A 24,069-nucleotide genomic window follows, 5' to 3' on the forward strand; every position below is an offset into this window, starting at 1 on the left:
GCTTGTTATAACATTATGGCTCCTTAATTTTGGCTGGTATGGGATTTCAGGAGATAACGCTGGTTATCTGCAGCCAATTGTAAATGCTGATTGGGATTTATATGCCTTTGTTTAAAAATGAGATAAATTGGGGCCGGCCCCATGGCCGAGTGGTTAAGTTCGTGCTCCGCTGCAGCGGCGCAGGGTTTTCCTGGGTCGGGTCCTGGGTGCGGACATGGACACGGCACCGCTCATCAAGCCATGCTGAGGCGGTGTCCCACATGCCACAACTAGAAGGACCCATAACTATGTACCAGGGGGCTTTGGGGAGAAGAAGGAAAAATAAAATCTTAAAAAAAAAAAAACCCCAGAAAAGCCAACATCAGAGGGACTGTATAAAAAAAAAGAGAGAGATAAATTATTACATGTAATATGATAGACTCTCTCTCGAAATATTGGATTGATGTAGACTTGGAATAATGAAAAGACTCTTTTGAAAGTTGAAAAGTTTGGGGGCCATTATTAAAAGTCAAATATATTGCCTCTTGACGGATACATCTTTAACCAACGAACTTATTTGTAGCCAGTCAGCAAATATTTAATGAGCATCTTCATCTGCCAGACACTGGGCTGGGCATTTTGGGGGAACAGTAATGAAAAAGTCATGGTCATTGCCCTTATGGAACTTATAGAAGGAAAGGGAATTATTAAAGAAACATGAAAGAAATAACTCGCTGCACACAGTGTTAACATAAGTTATTCTACAGGCTTTTAACGCTAAATAAAATGTTGATGTCTTTTATTTCCTTATTTATGTATTTAATAGGTATAAAATTCTGAAGAGAAACCAGCAAATAGTTCTGTGTGACTAATACAGGCCATGAACGGAGCCATGGTACCCATGAGATGTACATCCCTTGACTTGGTTGTTATTCCACAAACACGTGCCCTGTAGTTTGTTTCTTGAGGTGTATTTCCTGTAAGCAGCTCTCATAAAAGAGGTGGTGTCTCAGACAATTGGTGAAATGAGTCACTTTCACCAAAACAGCCTTTGTTGTGTTTAAGTTTTGAATTCTTAACCCAGATATTTTCCATTTTAGGGCTCAGAGATCAAGCTCATGACCTTCCCCAATGACCAGCTGTTGACTATTTGCATTTAGTACTTTGTCTTATGAATCCTATTTTCATTTGCTCATCTCATCATTTGGTCATCTTGGTTGTCATAGTCATAAGTGATCTCTGTCTTTTTACCCTATATAGTCTTCTACAGTTTTTCAAATTAGCCATTTTTATATTTCTTTAAATGCTTGATTATTTATGTAATTAAACTTTCAGAAACAAAAATTGTTTAAGTAAACTAATGCTCAGAAAAACAGTCACATCTAATAAATTCTTTTGTGTGTATTATTTTAATTTCAGAATTGTCAACACATGTTTGATGGTTAGTATTGTTGAACTTTGGAAGTTAATCGGATGAGTTCTAGTTGCTAAACTGCATGATAAGTTCATGGGTACAGGTGGGTTCCTCTGTTATTCTTTATGCCTTACACATATTTTGAAATTATTTCTTTGGAGCTATTCAATATTTAATAAAAAATGATAAAAGTCAAATTGAGATTAGAAGTAATTTTCTTCAGTTATAGAAACCTTGAGACAACTATGGACCACAGAGCTTTTGAGAACCGAAAGGCCACACAGTTCAACATTACACTTTGTTTCCATTGACTTTACACACAAAAAAGTGAATATTTCCATAATATTTGTCATGATATAAAGTTAAATCAAATTTATTTTGTCGAATTTGTATGTCTTTTTCCTAAAATGTTCAGAGATTTCCTATAAAGTTGAAAATTTTATTTTAATAATTCAAGGACTGACTTGTAGGTCAAAATTGAATATTATGGGAAAATTCATGTGTTACAATGCTTGTGGCAGAAAAAACTGTGTTTGTTCATTTTGGTTGTAAGTTATGTTTGCCATAGTAGGTTAGCTTTATGCATCGTTTGTGATAATTAACTCATTGATCTTACTGATTAAATTTGAATGAGTTCAACTATTTAACAAGGCTGTGAAGATTATTTCTCTACATTAAGAAAATATCAAAAGGCCTCCTATTTTTTTTTTTTAAAGATTGGCACCTGAGCTAACAACTGTTGCCAATCTTCTTTTTTTTTTCCTGCTTTTTCTCCCCAAATTCCCCCAGTACATAGTTATATATATTTTAGTTGTGGGTCCTTCTAGTTGTGGCACATGACACGCTGCCTGAACATGGACTGACAAGTGATGCCATGTCTGCGCCCAGAATCTGAACCAGCAAAACCCTGGGCCGCCAAAGTGGAGCGTGGGAACTTAACCACTTGGCCACGGGGCTAGCCCCAGGCCTCCCACTTTTAAAACTTATTTTACAAGTAAATAAAACAGTGTAATTGAAAAACATATTTAGAATCTTGATTTTCTGAGATATTTACCGTCAATATTTATAAATTAAGGTGGGATTTTCCTGTGATCATTGAATGCTTGAGGATTCTTTGGCGAAATGTAAATACATGTCTTACCTCTAGCTGGACTTTGGAAATATTGTGTAGAAGTTTTTTTACATATAAGTTCACACACACACACACACACACACACAAACACAGAGCACAAACGTGATTGGTGTTATAGACAACATGCAAAAAGATTGTATCACATGGGATCCATCTAGTCTGAGTACATCAAAATCAATTGTTTTGTTAGAGAGCAGGATGCTAAGGCACAGAAACACAAGTTAAAGTTTAATTGGGAAGCAGGCTGTGGAAAACAGGCTGAGGCAGGAAGCTGGGATGGGAGCACCTGGGCTGTGAAAATGAAAAAGGATAATGGGGAAGATTTTGAGGTGAAATTGGCTTCTTCACAGCCAACCACATGCTGTGGTCTTTAGTTGGAACATTTTCCTTCTTCCTGCTGCTCACACCCTTTCCTCTTTCTTTGTATGGATGACGTTTTTTATCCTTCAGGTCTCAGTCTAATGTCTTCTCATCAAAAATGCTCTTACTTTAGGGAGTTACTTGTTGCCACCAAACAACTCTCAGAACCTCATTTGTTTCTGTTGTAGCACTTATCACAGTTTTCAGTCATTCATTTGTTTGCTTCCATTGTGGTTGTCTGCCTCCCTTTGCCGTTGTCCACCTCCATCCCATTTCCAGTCACTAAACTCCCTGAGGAACTATTGTCTGCCTGAGTGCCTGCTAGAGTGCTTGGCACACAGTAGCTTGTTCAACGGAGAGCTGGTCCCTCTTATTGCTGTCAGGTAGTACTACAGGTAGGTCATCTCTGACTCTTGAGAATCAAGCTTTCAAAACATCTCCGTATGGAGAGGCCTGTAGATCCCTTTATCCCTCCTCTTGCCCACACGTAGTGCTCCCTGTCCCATTTCAGCCTTTTCTATCAATTAAATATAGGACATTTCTTTGTTTCGGAAGGGGGCACATTTACTCATTAAAGACCTCTCATAAGCCTCTTGAATTGTGCTTCATATTTTCGGAAAGCATTCCTCTCTTTCCTCAGTGATGACATAATCACTGGAAGGCAAAAATCTTTCTATCCCTGTAGAGTTTTATCAAAGCATGGTGCACCCCAATTCTACCATTCTAGTGAGTCTTATTTAGTCTAGGGCAGTCTGCTGGCTGCTTTCAAGGTTAGTTCAGGGCCCCCTGAGGACTTATAATTCTATAATTAATTTCTAATTTATCATTAGGGTGTGTGTTTATTATTCAGAGGACGTTCACTGAGTGTAGATGAGTAGCGAGCTTTGTACAGGGAGTCACTCTTGGGATATAAAAATTGAAAGTGACATCGTTCTTGTATTCGAGTTGATCAAAAACTAGTTAGCAGGCTGGTCCAGTGGTGTAGTGGTTAAGTTTGTGTGTTCTGCTTCGGCGACCTGGGGTTCATGGGTTCGGATCCCAGGAGGGGACCTGCACACTGCTCATAAAGCCATGCTATGGTGACGTCCCACATGTAAAATAGAGGAAGTTTGGCACACATGTTAGCTCAATGACAATCTTCCTCAAGCAAAAAGCAGAGGATTGGAAATGGATGTTAGCTCAGGGCCAATCTTCCTCAGCAAAAAAAACCCCCAAAAAACAAAACAAACTAACAAACAAACAAAAACTAGTTAGGAAGTCCACATATGCATATGTGTAAATGCCCCTGCTGCAAGAAGGGTTAATAATCACTGGAAAAGGCTTGCCAATAAACTGTGACCTGGAGGTGAGAAGGCTGGTTAGCCAAAGACGGGTAAGACCTCCAGGGGGAGGCAACCTAAGCCAGGCACAGCCGCCAAGGGGCACAGATGGAGACACGATATCGGGACCAGGAGGGGCTGTTACCTAGGAGGACTTGCATGCTCCAAGATAAAAATATACGAGCACAGCAAAAACATGATAATATCAAAACAGAGGCTGAGGAAGGGCTCTTTGAGAAATCACTAAGAATTCTTGGCATCAGCTAATTACATTGTCCAGAACACCTGTGTATGTTTAACAGATGTAAGCTATGTATATATTGAAATGCTGGTTATAATAAACTCAGAGTGGCCATCAGCCCTCTCCTCATCTATCCTGGTGTGTGCACTGGATCGCGACACCAACAATATGCATATATAGAATAATGAAAGACAATTACAAATTATTTAAAACAGTGAAAAGTTATAAACAGTGCAAATGTTTAATAATGGGTAAATAGTTGAGTAAACTGTGATATATCTACATGTTGAAATTTTACTTTAAATTATGTTAATAACACAGATATGATTATATTATAAAGTTAAGCATGGAAAAAAGTCAGGATTCAAAACATCAAAAATTTAAATTGTGGGCTTCTTTTGCCGGCTTTATTTTTCTCTGTAGCAATGACTACCATCTAGCATCCTATATAGTTTGCTTATTTATTTATCATATTTGTTCCTTTCCAGTATAATATAAGCACCACAGAAGCAGGGATTTTTATCAATTTTCTGCATTGTAGTTTTTATTGTGTCTAGAGTGGTGCCTGATAAGTGGTAGGTACTCAGTAGATATTGAATGAATAAATGTATGGTTAGACTACAGAAGAGCATAATGGAATAATAGAAAAAACTATCAGTGATGGTTGTCTTGGTCATGGGATTATGGGGGATCTTAACTTTCAAATTTATGTTTCTTGTAGTGTTTTGTATAATAAATATGCATTAATTTTATAATGAGACTCTTTCCCTTTTTGTAAACATACATAGGTATATATAAAGACTGGACGGAAATACAGCAAAAAAGTAGCTTTCTTTGAATGATAGACTTTTTAGTAAATTAAAACTATTGTTTTCTACATAAAATACAATAAAAAATTATTAGTTTTAAAATTCTTTAATAAAGAAAAAGAAAATCTCTCATTTGTGGTGGTGACGGTTTGAATCAGAATATGGAGGAGAACAAAAAGAATAAATACATTCATGTTACTTATACTCAATAATGTGAACCTTCATCAAAAAATCAGAAGGTTAGATAATTATGGGGCTTAAACTATATTTTGTTTGTTAGAGATAATGTGTACATTGAAGGTTTTACACTGAAGGGGTTTAAATAATTTAGGCAGAAGGGAAAACAGAAGACGTTAGACTTCTTTGGGATTCAAGAATTCATGCTTTAATCTGACTTTGACACCTGGTACATAAATCCTTTGAAATATCAAATATCTTAAAAGGGTTTGAAATAAATCCTTGGAAATTCAAGTTTTAACCCTGAATGCCCTTCCTAGCAAACAGAGATTAAAAAACAAAGAGTTCCCCTGATGATAAAGCAGGAAACGACAAGCAAAGGAGAGTCACAACATGAAGCAAGAAGCCTTTTAATCCAGCTGTCAAGGGTCCGTTTTGAGATGTGTAATTAACAGGGCTTCTGATTAAAATTTCATGAAGAATGTTGTCCTCCATCAGGATCATTTCAAATCCGATAGAATTCAGCTGTTTTGCATATCAATTTAGGTTAAAAAAATAAAGTTTGGACATTGATTGTAGTCATTAAATTGGCAGGTGTTCTAACAAGCGCATTCACCACAAAGTGGGGAAACTTTAAGCTGTCTTTTGGTTAGGTGACTGGCAAACAGGATTCTATTTCTTGCCTCTTCAGGAATAATCTTTTTCGATCTCTTAGGTATGCCATAAATATTTTGATCAGGTTGCTCTAGTAATCACCAAGCTAAGACCTTCAGGAGGCATATAGAAGTTGCCTTCTGGGTAATATAGTTGTTACTGTCCATCTGAAGAATACAGCAGAGAACACACATGCTATGGGTACTGGGATATGATTTGGTCTGGATGTGCTGGAAGGGGATTTCATTGAGAGATAACCCATGAGAAATTACAGACATGGACCCTTCTCTTTCTAAGGATAACTTTAGAGAGTGAATGTGAAAATCTTAATATTCTGCAAAAATCAACCTCCATATATTTTTTCTGTTTAAAATTTCAATAAAAAAATAGCTTTCTTTTTAAGACATTCAGTCAACACAGAGAGAAACAATTTCTTAACCTGTCAACCAGAGAGCTTCTCTAAATTTAATATGCACCACCTGGAACTCGTGCCAATACAGATTCTGATTCAGGAGGTCTGGGTGGGACCTGAGACTCTGCATTTCCAACTAGCTCCCAGGTGGTGTTGGTCAATGTTCTACTGTATTTGTTTTTCCTGGGTCCACAGCTTCTCCTGCCCCCATCTCAAATGACCCAAGCCTGTTAGAATATAAAATATTTAAGGAAAGGATGTTTTAAAATTTTTTCTACACACTCAAGATTGTCTTGTACAGCTCCCCCCCCTCAGTAATGTTCAGCTAACACCCACGGATTGTGGCACCAGGAACAGCTTATAAATATCAGTTTTCCTTAGTGCAACTTGGGGTTGCTTGCACAGAATTTTGTGGTATTTGGATGCATGTTTTTTTTACAAATGTTTTTATAACATTCTAATCTCTAAAGGTGGTAGAGTGGGAAAAGCATGGGACTCGGAGACATACACCCTTTGGGTATGATCTTGGACTCAGCCATTTACTACTTGTGACACCTTACATATGCAGTGTCAGCTCTCCGAGCCTCAGTTTCTTCATCAGTAAAATGGTAGAGTTATTGCCTACCTTGCAGGGTTTTGTGAAAGTTAAAGGAGAGAATATACGTGAAGCATTTAGTCCAGGGTTTGGAATATAACAGGCACAGAGTAAATGCTAGCTTCCTTTTTCACCTCTTCTTCTGCTATACTCTGTGGTTCAGAATCAGAGGAGTAAAATTTCTGCAGGTTTGGAAGTCATGGCTAAAAGAAAATAAACTAAAGTCAGAACAATGTGCACACCTCTCTTACTAGCATTGACTTCAGAACTAAACTTACCTGGTGTATTTCAAAATGGAAAAGTATATTATATAAAATGACTGGCATCATAAAATTACCACAGGTGGTATTTTGAATATAAAAGTAAAGCTTATTTAGAGGGAAATTACAACTTTATTAATTAAACTAAAAAATCTGTCTTTTTTTGTTACAACCGAAGCTAAAAGTTACTCTACTTTACGAAATTGTTTTGCCCAATTATGAAAATCAAGCTGTATTAATTTCATTTGCTGCATGACAGCACTACCACAAACTTTGTGGCTTAAAAGAGCATGCATTGACTCTCTCACAGTTTCTATGGGTCAAGAGTCCTGTTGTAAATTGGCTGGCTCTCTGTAAGTCCTCAGTGAGGGCATCAGACAGGCTCATGTTCTCATCTGAAGGCTCGAGTGTTTGCAGAATTCAGTTCCTTGAGGTTGTATGCTGGAGGGCTCCAGTTTCTGGTTGTGTGTTGTCTCAGTTCCCAGAGGCTGTCCTCAGCTCCATGGGCCTTCCGTCATGGTGACTGCTTCTTCAGAGCAAGGAAGGGAGAGAATCTTGCAAGACGGAAGTTACAATCTTAAGTAAAAGAATCATGTGGGTGACACCTCATCACTATTGGCTAAAAGCACGTCATAGGTCTTGTTCACACTGAAGGAGGGGATTATACAAGGGCACAAATACCTGGAGATGGGGATCACTGGGACACCATAGAGTCAGTCTGCCACATAAACATTTGTCTGAAAGTAAAATGAATATTAACATATCAATAAAAGAAAGCTAATATGATCATTTCACAAGATATACACCTATCACATCATTATGTTGTATGTCTTAATCTTATACAATGTTAGGTGTCAATTATGTCTCAATAAAACTGGAAAAAACCAAATAACAAAAAACAAAAAAAAGTAAATACAAAACAAAAAGAAAGCTAATATGTTTTATTAGATTCTTATCCCTTTTGATGTTAAGCATCATATACAGAAAGTCTGTACATTTACAAACAAACTGATAGAATCTAGCCTGAAACTTATTGCATATAAATTTGTCACTTGGACCTGTGTTTAATCAGTCTAATTTTATGAGTAACTTTTATCACAAATTTCTGTTTTGATGGTTTAGTTTCATGAGGGTCAGAGTATTGAAAACAAAAATTTTACCCATACAGACATCAATTTCTCTATTAGTAACTGATTTGGATTTTTTATTTTAAAGATTGGCACCTGAGCTAACAACTGTTGCCAATCTTTTTTTTTTTTTAATTCTCCCCAAAGCCGCCAGTACATAGTTGTGTATTCCAGTTGTGATGTGCCTCCGGTTGTGGCATGTGGGATGCCGCCTCAACATGGCCCGACAAGTGGTGCCATGTCCGCGACCAGGATTCGAACTGGTGAAACCCTGGGCCGCTGAAGTGGAGTGCGCGAACCCAACAACTCGGCCATGGAGCTGGCCCCTGGAATATTTTTAAAGGTGGTATAATTTTGAAATATTTTGAAGGGTGGTACCCTGTGCCAATTAGTTTTGCAATTTGCAGGCCAGAATGAAGAAGAGGCCTTTCTCACTTCTTGTCACCTAGTTTAATAGGGAGGTTTGGAAAAATCCTGGGCTACCTTCACCAACCCCAAACTAGAAACTCTTCTGCATCTTTATCATTTGATGGTATTTTCCCAAATCAACCAGTAAGTATGTACCCTAATTTTCCTCTTAGCAAATTCCTCAAATAGTAGGCTCTTGGTTGTATTTCCAGCTCTGAATCTCAAAACCAAAGTATATGGATCAGAATGAATTTATCCACTTGTAACTATTTCCATTTCTTAATAAAATTGCTCCAATTAATTTCTTCTGGACTTGAAATCGGAAATGTTATTAGATGAAAAATATATGTTAAATGTGCTTGTGATCTTATCTCCAGTGACAACATAGCAGCCAGTTTTCAGTCCAAATCCTTTCTTGCCGTGTTTTAGAAATAGCTGGAAACATTACATGCTGACTAGCAATGTATGTACATCAAATATATATATAGTATATATTTATATATGCTAAAGGTATTACTCTAAAAGTTTTCTGCTTTTGAAACAGAGAAAAATTACATATGTAAATAAAGACAAAGTATTTAATAAAGTGTTCCCTCAGTTTCTCTCATTCTAACACTGTACTCTTGAGATTATTATTTATTCTTTATGTTTCTTTTTCTTTATCACAAAAGAACACAATAATCACCTTAATCACCTATAATACTAGAACCAAGATATTATCAAAGATATTTTGGTCTATTTCTTTCCAGCCTTATCTATGTGCATAAATGCATGCAAATACATATATTATGTTTATATAACAAATATAGAAGATACATTTATTATATATTATTATGTTATTGCATATATTTTATATATATTGTGTGCATATTTAGGTATATATGTATTTTGAAATCTGCTTTTATCCCTTGGCAATATATCAATATCTTTTATGATCATTAAATGTCATTATATAATATAATTTATGATGGTTCTGTTTATTTTACTGGAATAATATATTATTTATTTTAAAAGATTCTACTTGCTTTTGACTATAAAAGCAATTTATATTTGTAACTTTTTTTCATGAGAAATTTTACACACACAGGAAAATAGGGAGAATATGTACTCACCACTCAGCTTCAACAATCGTCGAGACATGATCTCATCTCTTTTGTTATCACTGGCCCCCAAGGAGGATTTGTTATAATCCTCCCACCCCTGGATTATTGGAAGGAAATTCCAGACATCCTATTATTTCATCTGCAAATATTTCAATACATCTCTAAAGTACAAGGCCCTTAAAAAGCATAACCACGCTCTTCTAATACGCAGTCCGTGTTCAGATTTCCTTGAGCATCTTATAAACATAATTTGTTTGAATTGGCGTCCCAAAAGCAATGCATATTTATTGTAAAAAATTGAACACTACAGATGTTAATGCAGAAAGTGAATAATCCTCCTCTACCTAAATTCTCCGCCCAGTGTTAACCACAGGACATTTTTCAGTTTGTTGTTCCAGATCCTCGACAATGCCTTTCTGTATCTCAATCTAATGACTCCCAAGTGATGGCTTTTCTGACTTTGAATGAATGTATGTTTTAGCATGCAATAATTCTCATTGTGTATGTTTTCTTGCCAGGTTTTAATGGCAAGGTATTTTATATCTCTAAATTAAAGATGTAAGCAGAGCTTCAGAAATATCTGAAATACAGCAAAATATTATCAATTGATAAATTAGGAGATTTATGATCATGGTTTTGAATTGATTTTCTACAATACATGCCTAGCTAATTCTTCTATATATGTGCACTTGCTAATACTACATATTTTAATTTTAAGTGACCATAAAAACATCTCACCAGATGCCCATTCCAATAGTTTATAGACTAGTTGTCCTTTTACTTCTACCCTCACAAAGAAGGCAAGTGTGTCTGGTTAGAGACCAGGAGCGCACATGGAGTCTCTGTTTTCACCTGTGTGGAGAAAAGGCAGCTTTACATTTTCTGAGTTTCATAACATCTCCTTCACTTCTCACAAATTCCAATCAAAATGCAATGTCTTTTGGGAAGAGTGCCTACAATTGTGCTCTTATTAATAACACTGCCACGTCCACTTGTCCTGGACACTTGTCTTTATCATCCGTGTTTTTCAGAGTACAAGAACAAGGATTCTGGGTCTTTGCTTGTTTTAAAACTCTCACCACAATTTTATGCGTAGTAGTGACATGATTTAAAGGTATTGTACTGCTAAATGTGTATCACTTACTTGCTCCTTTAAAACATTATTATTCCGGTTACTATTTCTGCATAAAAAATTGCTCCAAAATTTGTTAGTTTCAAACAACTGTTCTTATTGTGCTCCTGGGCTCTATGGTCAGAAATTCAGACAGGGCTTAGTGGAGATCAGCTGTCTCTGGCCCACAACACGTGGGGCCTCACCTGGGAAGACTAGAAGGCTGAGGGTGACTTGATGAATGGGGGTTGAAATTATTTGAAGATTTGTTTCCTTGTATGCTAAGTGCCTAAGCTGGAGTGACTCAAAGACTAGAACTGCAGTAGCAGTGCCTACACGTGGCATTTCTCTGTGACCTGGCTTCCTCACAGTGTGGCGCCATCAGGATACTTAGACTCTTACATGGTGGCTCAGGGATCAAAATTTAAGTGATCTGGTGAATAATGTGGAAGCTCGATGACCTGGCTTTTCATGACGCAGCTCAGAAGTCACAAAGTTGTGAGGAGGCAATCTTCCTTAGAGGGTAAGGGCAGGTGGAACCATCTGACACTATCATATTGCTCTGAATGAGGAGAATGGAGTGTGGTTATTGCTGTAGGAAATAATAGTCTGCCTCTAATCTAGAACCTTGTGTTTGCTTTCAGACAAAACAAATAAATACAGACATTAAAAACTTATCAATGGTCCACCGTAATTTATTGGTTAAGGCAATTATAAGTTCACAGATTCAAGGGGAAGAAACACAGATCCTCCCCTTTTGAAGGGAGGAGTATCAACAAATTGGGGCCTTGTTTTAATATTGTTACAACTTTCACGCGTAGAATTCTGTTTTTGTTTTTTTTCTTTTCTAGTCATGAAAAGGAATAATCTGGTTAATCAAATATGCTGTTTAACAGACTATTCTCATACATAATTTCCATGATATTATGATATTATTTGATAAATCACATATAACCTCCTTGGCTTGTACATGTTTGAAACACTTAAAACATTAAAGCTATATTGAATAGAGCATATTTAATTTAGTTCTGAAGACCCGGAAAGCAGTTTAGGGTACTTCAGGATCAGGAATGTGAACAGTAATATTATTGAAGATGTGTGTGAGTGCCACGAATAGGACGGTGGACAATTAAACATGTTTTTCATTAGCATGGTCAGGATGATGTCAATCACAGCTCGTGACTGACATACATGTCTGCATTGCATATTGCCACAATACTCTTATTGCGTTCTTATAGATGATAATTTCACATTTGAAGCGGGTGGTTTCATGAATGAGGACCAAGGGTCTAAAATCTGGTTCAAAATGTTTTCCATTATACTTGTCCAGGCCCCATGGCATCCTGTTTTTGTGCTGTTCTGTTCTTTGCATTTCTTTTGCCAGGAATGCCCTTCCTGTCTGTCTCTGCATGTTCAAATCTTACCCACTGTTCAAACTTTCATTGGCATTGGTGTCTAGGTTATCTTAATAAAGTTTCCAGCTTTAAAAGTTGGAAAAGAGAGCCAGCCCTGATGGCTTAGTGGTTAAAGTTCAGTGTGCTCTGCTTCAGCAGCCCAGGGTCAGTTCCTGGGCATGGAATCACACCACTTGTCTGTCAGTAGCCATGCTGTGGCGGCAGCTCACATAGAAGAACCAGAAGAACTTACAACTATACACAGCTGTTTACTGGGGCTTTGAGAGGGAGAAAAGGAAGAAAAAATGAGGAAGATTGACAACATATGTTAGCTTAGGGTGAATATGTCCCTGCAAAAAAAAAAAAAAAAAGTTGGAAAAGATCCACTATTGCAACACAAAAGCAATTGAGCATAGTGATAGTGATTTCAGAACTCGAATGCCCAGCAATGTTTCTTTAGAAATTACACATTTTCCAAGATAACTGCTTCCTACCATCTTCTGTCTCCATGTCTCCTCTCCTTTACCCCACCTCCTTTTGATGTCTTCTGCTCATATTTTAACAAGGAATGGCAATCGTCATATAGGAAGGTCTTCATATACTTACCACAAGATCTATAAACATACCTGCATCAGCCGCATTGTCTCTGTCTTTGTTCCTAATACATCTGAAGAAACCTGAAATTCTCAAGGACTTTATTTTTCTTTCATTTCTCTCTCTGTCTCTCGCATGATCATTCTTTCCCTCCTACTCAATCATTCTCATCAGCCAACCAACAGCCTTTGTATTCTCTACCTAAACAAAAATGCCTCATTGACTCCCACATCCTCCTCCAGCTACAATCCGTTCTCAACTTGTCCTCATAGTCAAACTTCTTGAAAGACTTGTCTGCACTTCTGGTTTGACAACGGTGGTATGAAGGCAGCCTGACTCTATTCTAGAAACCCCCAAGCCCCCCCCCAACCCCCAAAAAGAAAAGGAGAATAAATATGCAAACTTACATTAGAAAACAACAGAAACATCAAATCACAAAATAGGTGGAAGTTCTTCCCCAAAAGAGTGACTATAAAAGAGGAACAAGGCAGAAAGTGGAGCAAAGATTCCCACGGCTACAGATCTCTGGACAGCAGCAGAGTGTACTCTTCCAAGCTGAGAGGTCCTTCTTGAAGAACAAAATCCAAATCTCTATTGCAACAAGGGAAGGAAGGTGGAAGGAGAAGTGGAAAAAACTTCCCTTAATGTAGTTTGTTCTGAAAGTGAAGTTTGTGCTTAATGAAGAGTCTCACAGAGACAATCCATATTTTCAAGAAACTTAGTGAGGCAGGGGAGTGGGGAGAGACTCTAGACTGTGAGTTTCCATAAATCTGCTTATCTCCTTTAGCTGGGGAGAAGTAAAGGCTTGAAAAGTTTACACTATTGTAAGTCACAAGGAAAATTCCTCTAGCCTGGAACAGTCTTTTCCCTTTGCCCACAGTCATTTAATCAATAGCTTGATGAAAAATATTCAATGAGTATATAAATAAGGAAGAGAACCAGAAACTAGAGAAAGACAATATAAATATAAAGGAGGAATAGGAACAGAAAAAAATTAAAAAAAAGTGCCATCGAGCAGAGGAAAATTGTGCCTAAGGATTTTTTTGTGAATTATGAACAACAATGAAGTCTTCACTTCTATATAATAAGAGCACAAAGTAGAGAAAAAAAGAATTTAGGATAAGGAGGATGAGACTGCAAAAGGAGAGGAAACATGAGCTAGCATAGCTCTAGAAAGAACTGGAAGAATACTAATTCTTCATCAAAGATATAAAGGTAAAATTGGAAGTAGATTAAAATATAGTAAGAGACATAGAAGACAAGAATATAAGATGAAAATGTAAGACAAATGTAAGAGAAAAGTAAGATGGAGATGAAAATAAATAACTGCTAAAGCATCAGAGGTAGAGATGAGTGGTCTTGGGAGATGTAATGTTTGTGAAATTTGAGTCCCGGAAGAAGAAAACTGAAATTGTAAAATCAAACAAACAGTTAAAGATATAACTCCAGATAACTTTATAGAAGTAAAAGAAGTCTTGAATCTACACAGCCAGGGAGCATACTATGTCCTAGGAAAAATTAATATTGAATAGTTAATACTAGTATATATCTACTTAAAATTCCTGGAATTTAAAGATTAAGAAATCTTTCAGTTAGTCATGCAAAAAATTCAAGTTATTTAAAAACACAATGAAAACTTCAATATAACATTTAAAAATGTATTTCGAGAAGCCATATTCACCTATCGGTTTGGCAAAGATCAAAAGGGTGATACATTGTTTTGGCAAGAGTACGAGAAACACATATTCTCTTATATTGCTGGTAGATGTACAACCTTGACGGAGATCAGTTTGGTAGTAATTATCAAATTACCAAGGCACACACTCTTTGAGATAGCAATTCCACCTCCAAATTTATTCTGTACATAAACCTGCACATTTTACTAGATAGCATACATACAAGGATATTGAAATATTCTCCGCTCCTGGGTTCCAGGACAACACCCTCTCCTGGTTTCCTTCTACCTCTTTATCCTTCTCATTCTCTGTTGTAAACGTTACAAGCCCCCGGTGTTGGTCCCATGTCCTCTATTATCTGTCTACATTATCACCCTAGGTGAACTCATCTTGTTTCATTGTTTAAATATCATCTGTATACAGATAGTCCTGCTTTCACAACACCAACTTGGTTTTCTCCTAGTTGCCTGTCTCATTAAATTTCCCCATCCCTTTGTTACTTGAGCCAGAACCTTAGCAGTCATCATTGCTTGTCTCAGCTACCTCCCCATCATATCTTATCTCTTGACAAGTTCTGTTGTTCTACCTTCAAAATGTGTCTCGAGATATATCTCAATATATCATCCACTTTCCCCCTCTCCATTGCCACTCTCGTGGTCCAGCCAACTCTTCTCTGAACGATTGCAGTGCTCCTCCCACAGTTCTTCCCACTTTTGTTCTTGCTACCCCACACTTCCAACATCTATTTCCCATTCAGCAGCCAGAGTACTTTTTCTTGCAAAGACTTAGGTCCATAATGTCATACCTCTGTGCCATGGCTCCCGCTGTGTTTAGCAGCACACCTTATCACAGCCTACAATGTATCGTATGAACCAGGCCATCCTGGCTCTCCAAGCCCATTTTGAATACTTTTCTCTCCAGTTGATCACACTGGCCTTTCTCCGAATGCCTGGAATATGCGATCTCTTTTCCACCTCAGGACCTTTGTATATGCTCTTCCTTTCTCTTGGGAAGCTCTTTCCTTGCCTTTCTCACGTCTGATTCTTTATTCAACACATCTGAGCTCAAATCTCTCCTCCTCACGGAGCCTCTTTGACCTTTCCCAGGTATTTGCTATCATAACATTTGACATTCCATCTAAACCACTCTGTTTTTGAATCCTTTCAAGGTTCTGTGGTGTTTCCCAGCAGGTTAAGGGTGATGACTATTTGACTGCAGAAATGGTGAGAGGACAGAGAATAATGTGAGCCTTGTTACCAGCCAGGGATAGGAGAGCGTACATCATTTTCAAACTATATGTGCAATAAAAGAGACAAGAACAAATTCAGGAAAGGACTAATGATTATTATCTTGGCTCAAGGGAATTGGCAGATGGGGGAATAATAGCCTTTGAGAGAAACAGGCATCCATTTACCATCTTGCAATCCCCAAAGATACCTAATTACCTCCAGCAGCAGCAGCATTCATTATAGTTTACATATGGAATATTGTATTGAATTTTGAGCACAGTTAGGACTGTAAGAGGTCTTTAAAATGTACCCAGTGTATCTTTCCTTTTTCTAATAAGCAAATCAAGAACTGGAGAAGTTAAAGGATCTGCCCAAGGTCATCCCACCTCTGGGTGAACTTGCTGGGGTTTACAATCCAGAGAGTCTGCCTTCTGCTTCCACTACATTCTGTTAATGCCTGAGCTTTGTGTTCCTAAAGGGCAAGGAGCCTGAGAATTATATGGACCCAATGAAGACTTTAAAAAGTTATTTTTTCCAGCTATCTCTGAAGTGATAGGAGCATACCAGATTTCTTTTTATTTATTTATTTGTTTTACATACAGGCTTTAACTTTCCTTTCTTAGTAAAAGAACCTTTAAAAATATAAGTAAGGCAATCATTTGAAATAGAAAATAGGCCAGTAAAAATGAAAAATAAAAATCTTCCACAAACTTCTCCCCCCCCATCCCCTGGATAATAGCATTTGGATGTCATCTTTCATCTTCTAAAGGATGGCTCAGAACACAAGAATTGTCTTCTTTAATCTTGAGTCCACCACTCTGCTGGCAAGAAATGTCAAAAAGAAAAGTAGAGCTTAAGTTTCTTATCTCTACAAGTTTTTCTGGAAGCTAAGACAAGGTATGAAAACAAAGTAGGTACATATTTTGGGCTTAAATACTTTTCCATTTGTCTTAAGACATCTTCAGTGAGACCTCAAATGTTTTCATTGGAATGAATAAGGTAAGTAAAAATATATATATTTATAAAACTCTAGGTCTCTGAGTATAGGAATCCTGTTCTCGGTTGTTCACCTCATTTGATTTTAGCCCCGTGAAACGGATGTGTGGGTGGGCTGCTGTGGCTTTTCTTTTGTTGTTGTTGCTGTCGTTATTTTTTCCTGGAGCATAAACACATTTTCTCTGCCTAGGATCCAATTTAGGAGCTTGGATGGGAGGAGCCCAGCTTCAAAGTAATGCTGAAGCGTGTGTGGGTGCTGTCCCAGGTGGTTACTGATGAATTAGACTCCCAAAGAAGGAGAGGATGACAAAAAAAATAATTTCAACCCTATTTCAGCAGGGTCAACATGCGAATGTGTTTTGTTATTTAATCCCTGGGGAGTAAATTAAAATTATATTGTTTCTCCAATACACCTTGGAACCAATAAAGAAAAAATAATGACTCGGGGTGTCTTTGTGTGGGTAAGTCGCTAGAAGTACTAGGACTTCCCTCCTCGGGTCTTTGCATGAAAATTTTTCAAATACTGAATTTAAAATAAATTTTCCTCTCTCATTGTGGTCAAATAGAAAGCTTTTGAGTGTAAACTTTGGAATCAGACAGATCTGATCATGATCTGTGTATTCTTGGGCAAGTTTATGAGCTTGAGCCCCAATTTTCCCTCATAGTGTGATGTGAAAATTAAATGAGCAATTAGGCAAATGGTTTTGCATAGGGTCTTGGGCTCAACAGATATCTCCTGGCAGGTAAGAGGGAGGACAAGAAGGAGGAGGCCAGGAAGATGGAGGGAAGAGGTTTGGAGGGTGAGTTACGAACTAGGCCTGCAGAGTTGCTATGCTACTGGGAGAAGGTTAACCCAGTTTCAACCACAAAAACTCCTTCATTATATCAAGTGATACTTTTCCATTGTGACTTTGTACAGCTTCTGTTGTTAAAATTTTTAATTTCAAGGTGTAGTGATTAAATATGTTGTTCGTGATAGTAGCAAATGTCAACAATAGTTCTGGAATTCAAAAAACTGCAAATCCCTCTTTAAAACCTAGTCTACTTTGAGCATCAGCCAGCATCATCCTAGGTAGTCAAATACTAGTACTTTTCAATGACCTTGGAGCCTTTAGTGATTTTCCACCCTCCTACACCCCCTGATGTGTCTCTTTGCTTAATCAGGAATGAAGCTGAACTTTTCTGCCCCCCGCTGCTTCCCAATGTATATGGATGGCTTTCTTTGAGTTGTGCTCAAAATAACATCTGATCTGAAAGCAGCACTAGGAAATTCAATCATCTATAAAAAGAAGAGTGAAAAATAAAAGCAAAGTCAGGCCCCTTGAAAGTTCAGGTTCAGCTCTGGAAAATATAAAGAGTAGATTTGGGCGAGTCTATTTCTGGAAATCTGACTGCTCCAGCACAATGTGCTGAACAGTGAGGGGGATTCTTTTGTGGCTGATGTGCACTGAGAGAGCCTTGCTGCGCGGTACCAGCCTTTTAACCTGCCTGAGGGCAAAGCCAGTCTCAGCTGCCTGTCCTACACTGGGCTAATTCATCCGTTGAGAGTTTTCTCTAGTATAATATACTATAGCACCTACTCTGATTTTCTAGATATGCTGGGTCTTTGCAGAGAGGCATTTAGAATCCAAGGCAATACATCTAAACTGATTCTGGAGTTTATTTCTCGTTGTTTGGTTTATTTCTTCACCTCACAAAACAGTCTAATGAATACACTATTCCCTCGGGGACATTTCTCTGCATCAGGGCACCCATATGCATGTTTTCCTCACTTTAATGAGAATTTCTCTTTGGACTACTGTGATAGAAGTAGGAGAAGTCATGAGAGAGTGGCCTGCCAATGCCTACTAATGTAAACATAAGCTGTAATGTGGATGGGAGCTGCTGCTGCTGCTCCTGCAATTATAACTTCTTCCCTCCCAACTCATGCCGCCTTAAACCTGGTGTTGACAGCTGGGTATGAAGCATCCTTGAAAGTCTTGTGAAAAAAAATAAAACAAACGATCTCATCTTATATTCCTCAGGGCTTCTGGATTTGTGCGTCCTCTATTCTTTTCTGGTTTTCCTTTTTAGCCTTGATTTAGTTCCTCAAGGGATGTGGGTTCCATCATATTCATCACAGGCAGACTCCAGTTCCTAATGGGTCCATCTGTACTTTTCTTATCTATAACTACGCTGAAGGGTACATTGAGAAAATAAACCCTGGCAATTATCAGCTCAACTCAACAGAAAACATCCACCAAAAAAACCCTTTCACTTAGAATTATCTGCCTGTTTCCAGGTGAAAGATTTCATTTTGCCTTGGACCATCAGGATAATTGCCTCATTTTTCTACTTTGCTTTGCTAGTGGCCTAAATGTTGCTCTGAGCTTTGAATCCTTTGTCTGATCTCTTGTTCCAGCTGTTGGTGCTTCACATGTTTCCCCCCTCCCCCTTTTCTCTATTACCTGTAACCAAGGAAACTGATACATACTAAAAGCTTTCCGGTAAATGAACCTTTGATCGTTTTCTTCATTGCTGGCTGTTTTTTTTTTTTTTTTTGATTTCCATTTTTCTCTGGATTTTATAGGAAACAACCACTTTTTTGAAGGGACAAGGAAACTGTTGGTTCACATAAACCCAAGGTGAGGATGTGCGAATAGAATAAAACTTTGGCAGCTGATGAAGATGCTGTAGGGTTATGTTGCAGCGAAAGAGTCTATTTTTGACAGTCTGTTTTACCCTTTGGAGTGGAGAGTTCGAGAGAAGTAGTGGCAGGCAAATAATCTTAGTATGTCAGCTGAGCTTGGATGACATCACTCAACGTAATAGAAAAAAATCATGGCTGTTCTTCCCCAAGTCATTTGAGAATATGCCATACAATATGGTAGCCACTAGCCACGAGTGGCTATTTAACTTTAATTTGATTACAATTAAATAAATTAAAAATTCAGTTTCTCAGTCACACTGGCCACATGTCAAGTGTGGCCAGGGGTGAATGCATTGGATAGCACAGATATGGAACATTGCCACTGTGGCAGAAAGTTCTATTGACAACACTGCCCTAGTCATCACTTTGCTGAAGTTTTCTCCCATCAGGGAATATCAGCTTTCCATATCACTGTCTCTGCAAACCCTACTAATCTGACTGAAACTTGGCTCTCTCTTTCCTCCATCATGCATTGGAAGACTACGCCACACTGCATTTTCCAGTTTTTAAATTTCTTGGGAAGCATTTAGAACATGATGATATGTAGTCATTATTCTTAATTTGTTATTTTATGTGTTAGTCCTGGATTAAAAGCTTCTTTAAATCAAGAGTTATGTCTTGTAGTCTTTATAGCCTCTCAATGCCATGTACAATTTTAGACCGTATTATTACTAGTAATTTTTTTCAAAGCATATTCCAGGACTAAGCTCAGAGATTTTGTATGTGTCTTCTAGAATGTGGACTCTTGTAAAGGCAAGGTTCACAATTTATTTATTGTTGTATCCTCAGCACCTGATGCATAGTACTTGCTAATAAACTTAAACAGGAGATATGATTTCATTTGACTTGCACAACAGTGTGAAACTGGTATCTTCATTTTTATAAATTTAGAAATTGAGGTTCAGGAAATTTTGTTAATTTGATGAGTCACCGTGCTGATAAACAGTAAATATTTTGCCCCTTTGTGATCCTGCACTTGACCTTTCTCTCCTCTTAGTGTCTCATTCTCTCCAGCAGGGTAACCTGGATTTCTTACATGGCAGGTCAAGGCTCCTTGAAGGAGGAAGAGGTCTGAGACTTACCAAAATACCACTTCCTCATCGTTCCATTGGTCAGAGCGATAGAAAATCCAGCACAGATTCACAGGATGATGGTATAAGCATGGGGCGTGGTGTGTATAAATAGTGGGTGAGAGTTGTTGGAGTCTATCTTTGGAGACCAACCGCTACATAGAGTCACCATCTCTACAGGCACTCAGTTTCCTGGTACTGTGGTTCTTTCTGTAATAATTCTCCCACCTCAGAATACCCTTCTGTGAGATTTGAAAGCCATTTAAAGCAAAGCTGTAAGCTTCTGGAACATTCCCAGTAAAAGAGGTGGCCTGGAGTTGATTTTTAGAAATAAGCAGACCTCTGAAAAACCGAGGATGGCTTCTTATCCCAGAAGGAGGCAAATATGGTTGTCAGCAGGCTGCACAAGGAACTGGTGCTCTTATCTTGCACAGGGATGCTTATGTCTCCCAAGGAGAGGCCTTTTGATTAGTGCTACTGTCCTGGGTTTCTGACAGCTAGAATTCTTGCCTCCAAGGTAAAGTCTCTCAAACTGTGAAGCTGCGACTTGCATCTTCCTTCCAAAGTGAAAACAAGCAATTTCAGGAAAAGATGGGAAAGACATTTCCTCTGAAAGGATTATTTGGCACCTTTCCCCAACCCACTCAGCAACTTCAGATCTTTACAATCAAATAATGTCTTTTTAGCACATAATCACCTTTTATGGGGAGCTGGGCTTTTATCGCTGTGTGAATTACTTATGTTGGAAGTAAGAAATAACACTTTAAAGAAAATCTTCTAAATTTACTGGGGTGATATTCTAAGCAATTCCTTTGAAAGAGGAAAATGGAACAAGGAGGCTTGTGAATGTTTGTCTCCCTGTTGCAGTCAGAGAGAGGAATGCTGCTTTAGGGACCCAAAAGGAGCAGTCAACATGACAACACAGAAGACCAAAGAAGGTTTGAGTTCAGTTCAGCTTCCATCAGCTAAATTGTATTTTGGGGAGCAATTAATTATTCAATACAATGGGTGTTTTTAACAGCCTTCCTCCACCCCCATGTGTTTCTTTCTCAAGTTATCTTGGTAAAAAAGGAAATTACAAAAGCAGCTGAGAAAAGCATACTTTCAGAAAACACCAAGTGAAGTTAAAGTAATGGAACCAGGCTCCGTCTGAAGTTTGGTTGTGTCCATTCCAGCAGTGGGTATGGCTGTCTTTTCTGTAGGTTCCTTTGATCTTGCATTCCAAAGTAGTTGGAAAGGTGTTATGGCCTTAACTGGAAAAATAGAGACCCAAAAATGACCTAGCCCCAGTGGGCAAGCCCTGATTCTGAATTACCCATTGTTCTGAGAGCAAATGCATCCTCTCAACCTCAAACGAAGGGGCTGGGATTTAGATACTAGCATTCTTTATAGCCTTGCTCTCACATGATTCACTTTGCAGCAGAATTTAGAAATAAGGCTCTAGACCCCAACCACTGGAGGTCTCAGAAGGACTTGGTTAAACCTCTGTTCCATTTACAATTGCTGTGTAGTGATCCATCCCAAGCTTGGTGGTTTAAAATAACAACCATTTTATTGTGCCCCCAAATTCTGTGGGTTGGCAATTCAACAGGGGCATAGTGGGGATAGATTTCCTTGTGTTATGATGTCTGGGCCTTCACCTGGGGGAAACTCAAATGGCTGAGAACTAGAGAATCCGTTTCCAAAGATGGCTTCTTCACTCACACATCTGGATGTTGGTGCTGGCTGTCGGCTGGAACCTTGGCTGGGTATGTAAAGTGGAGCATCTGTGTGCTGTCTTTCCATGAGGCTTGGCTTCCTCACATCATGGAGGCCCTTGGGTACTTGGACTTCTTGCAGGGTAGCTCAGAGCTTTAAATGCAAATGTCTTAGTGAACAAGGCAGAAGCCACATTATCTTTATGATCTGGCCTCAGAAGTCCTAGAATGTTACTAATGCCACACTCTATTAATCAAAGCAGTCATAGGTCCAGCCAAATTCAAGAGGAAGGAACACAAGTGCTACCTCTTCATGAGTTATCAGTGAGGTCACGTTGTTGAAGAACGTGAAGGATGGGAGATATTATTGTGGCCATTTTGGAAAATATAATCTTCCACATTCTCATTTCAGTTAGATCAGGGCTTAGGACTGAGTGCTACTACTTGCCTTGAGGGTCCAATCTACCTAGCAATTATTCCAATTCATAGTCTGTGCAAGGTAATGGATCAAAAAGCTCACATCTCATGGACGTGGAAGATTGTATATATCTTCTCTTCTCATAAAAGAGGTACAAGAACACAGCCCTTGAGTTTTGGGGAGGATTGTTACACATCTATGGCTGGCTGATACAGGATATAAAATCAATGTATATTATTCAACTAAATTTTCGTGTGTACAGCAAATAACCACTAGAATATATAATTTTTAAATAATATTACTTAAATGTTTTTGCACATGTATGTATGTGGGTGTAGAAAAATCTGGAGAAAATCTAACAAAAGACATGCAGTACCTTTATGAAGAAAACTATACAAATTTTTTGAAATATATTATGGAAAAATATCTTAATAAAGAGATAAATTTTTATAGATAAGTGTTTCAGTATAGTCAACATGTTGGCTTTCCTCAAATTGGTCTATAAATTCAGTGTATTTCAATCAAAATCCCAATAGGGATTTTTATTTGATTGTTTGGTTGGTTTTCGTTTTGTTTTATTTTCATTTTTGTAACCTAATTCCCCTATGCTGAAATTAGCCACTGGGTTTCTGCCACTTGCCACCAAAGAACTCTAACTCATAAAATGGGTTCATCTAACATCTATTCTCCCTTTCCTCAACTCTATCCTGCCCATGGGGATGATATTTTGATATAGGGACAAATAGTATGTAAGAAGTAAACACATGTGGTTTTTCACTATTCCACTTGACAAGAAGTGACCAAGAGTTAAAACCAGGTTTTTAGGGCTGGCCCCGTGGCTGAGTGGTTAAGTTGGCACTCTCTGCTTCAGCGGCCCGAGGTTCTCCAGTTTGGAACCTGGGCGTGGACCTACACACCACTCATCAAGCCATTCTGTGGCAGTGTCCCACATAGAAGAACTAGGATGACTTATTACTAGGATATAAAACTATGTACTGGGGCTCTGGGGAGAGAGAGAAAAGAAAAAAAAGAAGAAGAAGATTGGCAACAGATGTTAGCTCAGGACCAATCTTTCTCACCAAAAAGTACACCTTAAAAAAAAAGGAACTAATTAAAAAAAAAAAAAGCCAAACTTATCCATCCTTCAAGTTCAAGCTTAAAAAAAAAAGAAAAACCCAAGAAACAGGGTTTCAGTGGATCTGACT

The sequence above is a fragment of the Equus przewalskii genome, chromosome 15 (genome assembly GCF_037783145.1).
Source record: "Equus przewalskii isolate Varuska chromosome 15, EquPr2, whole genome shotgun sequence".
NCBI lineage: Eukaryota > Metazoa > Chordata > Mammalia > Perissodactyla > Equidae > Equus > Equus przewalskii.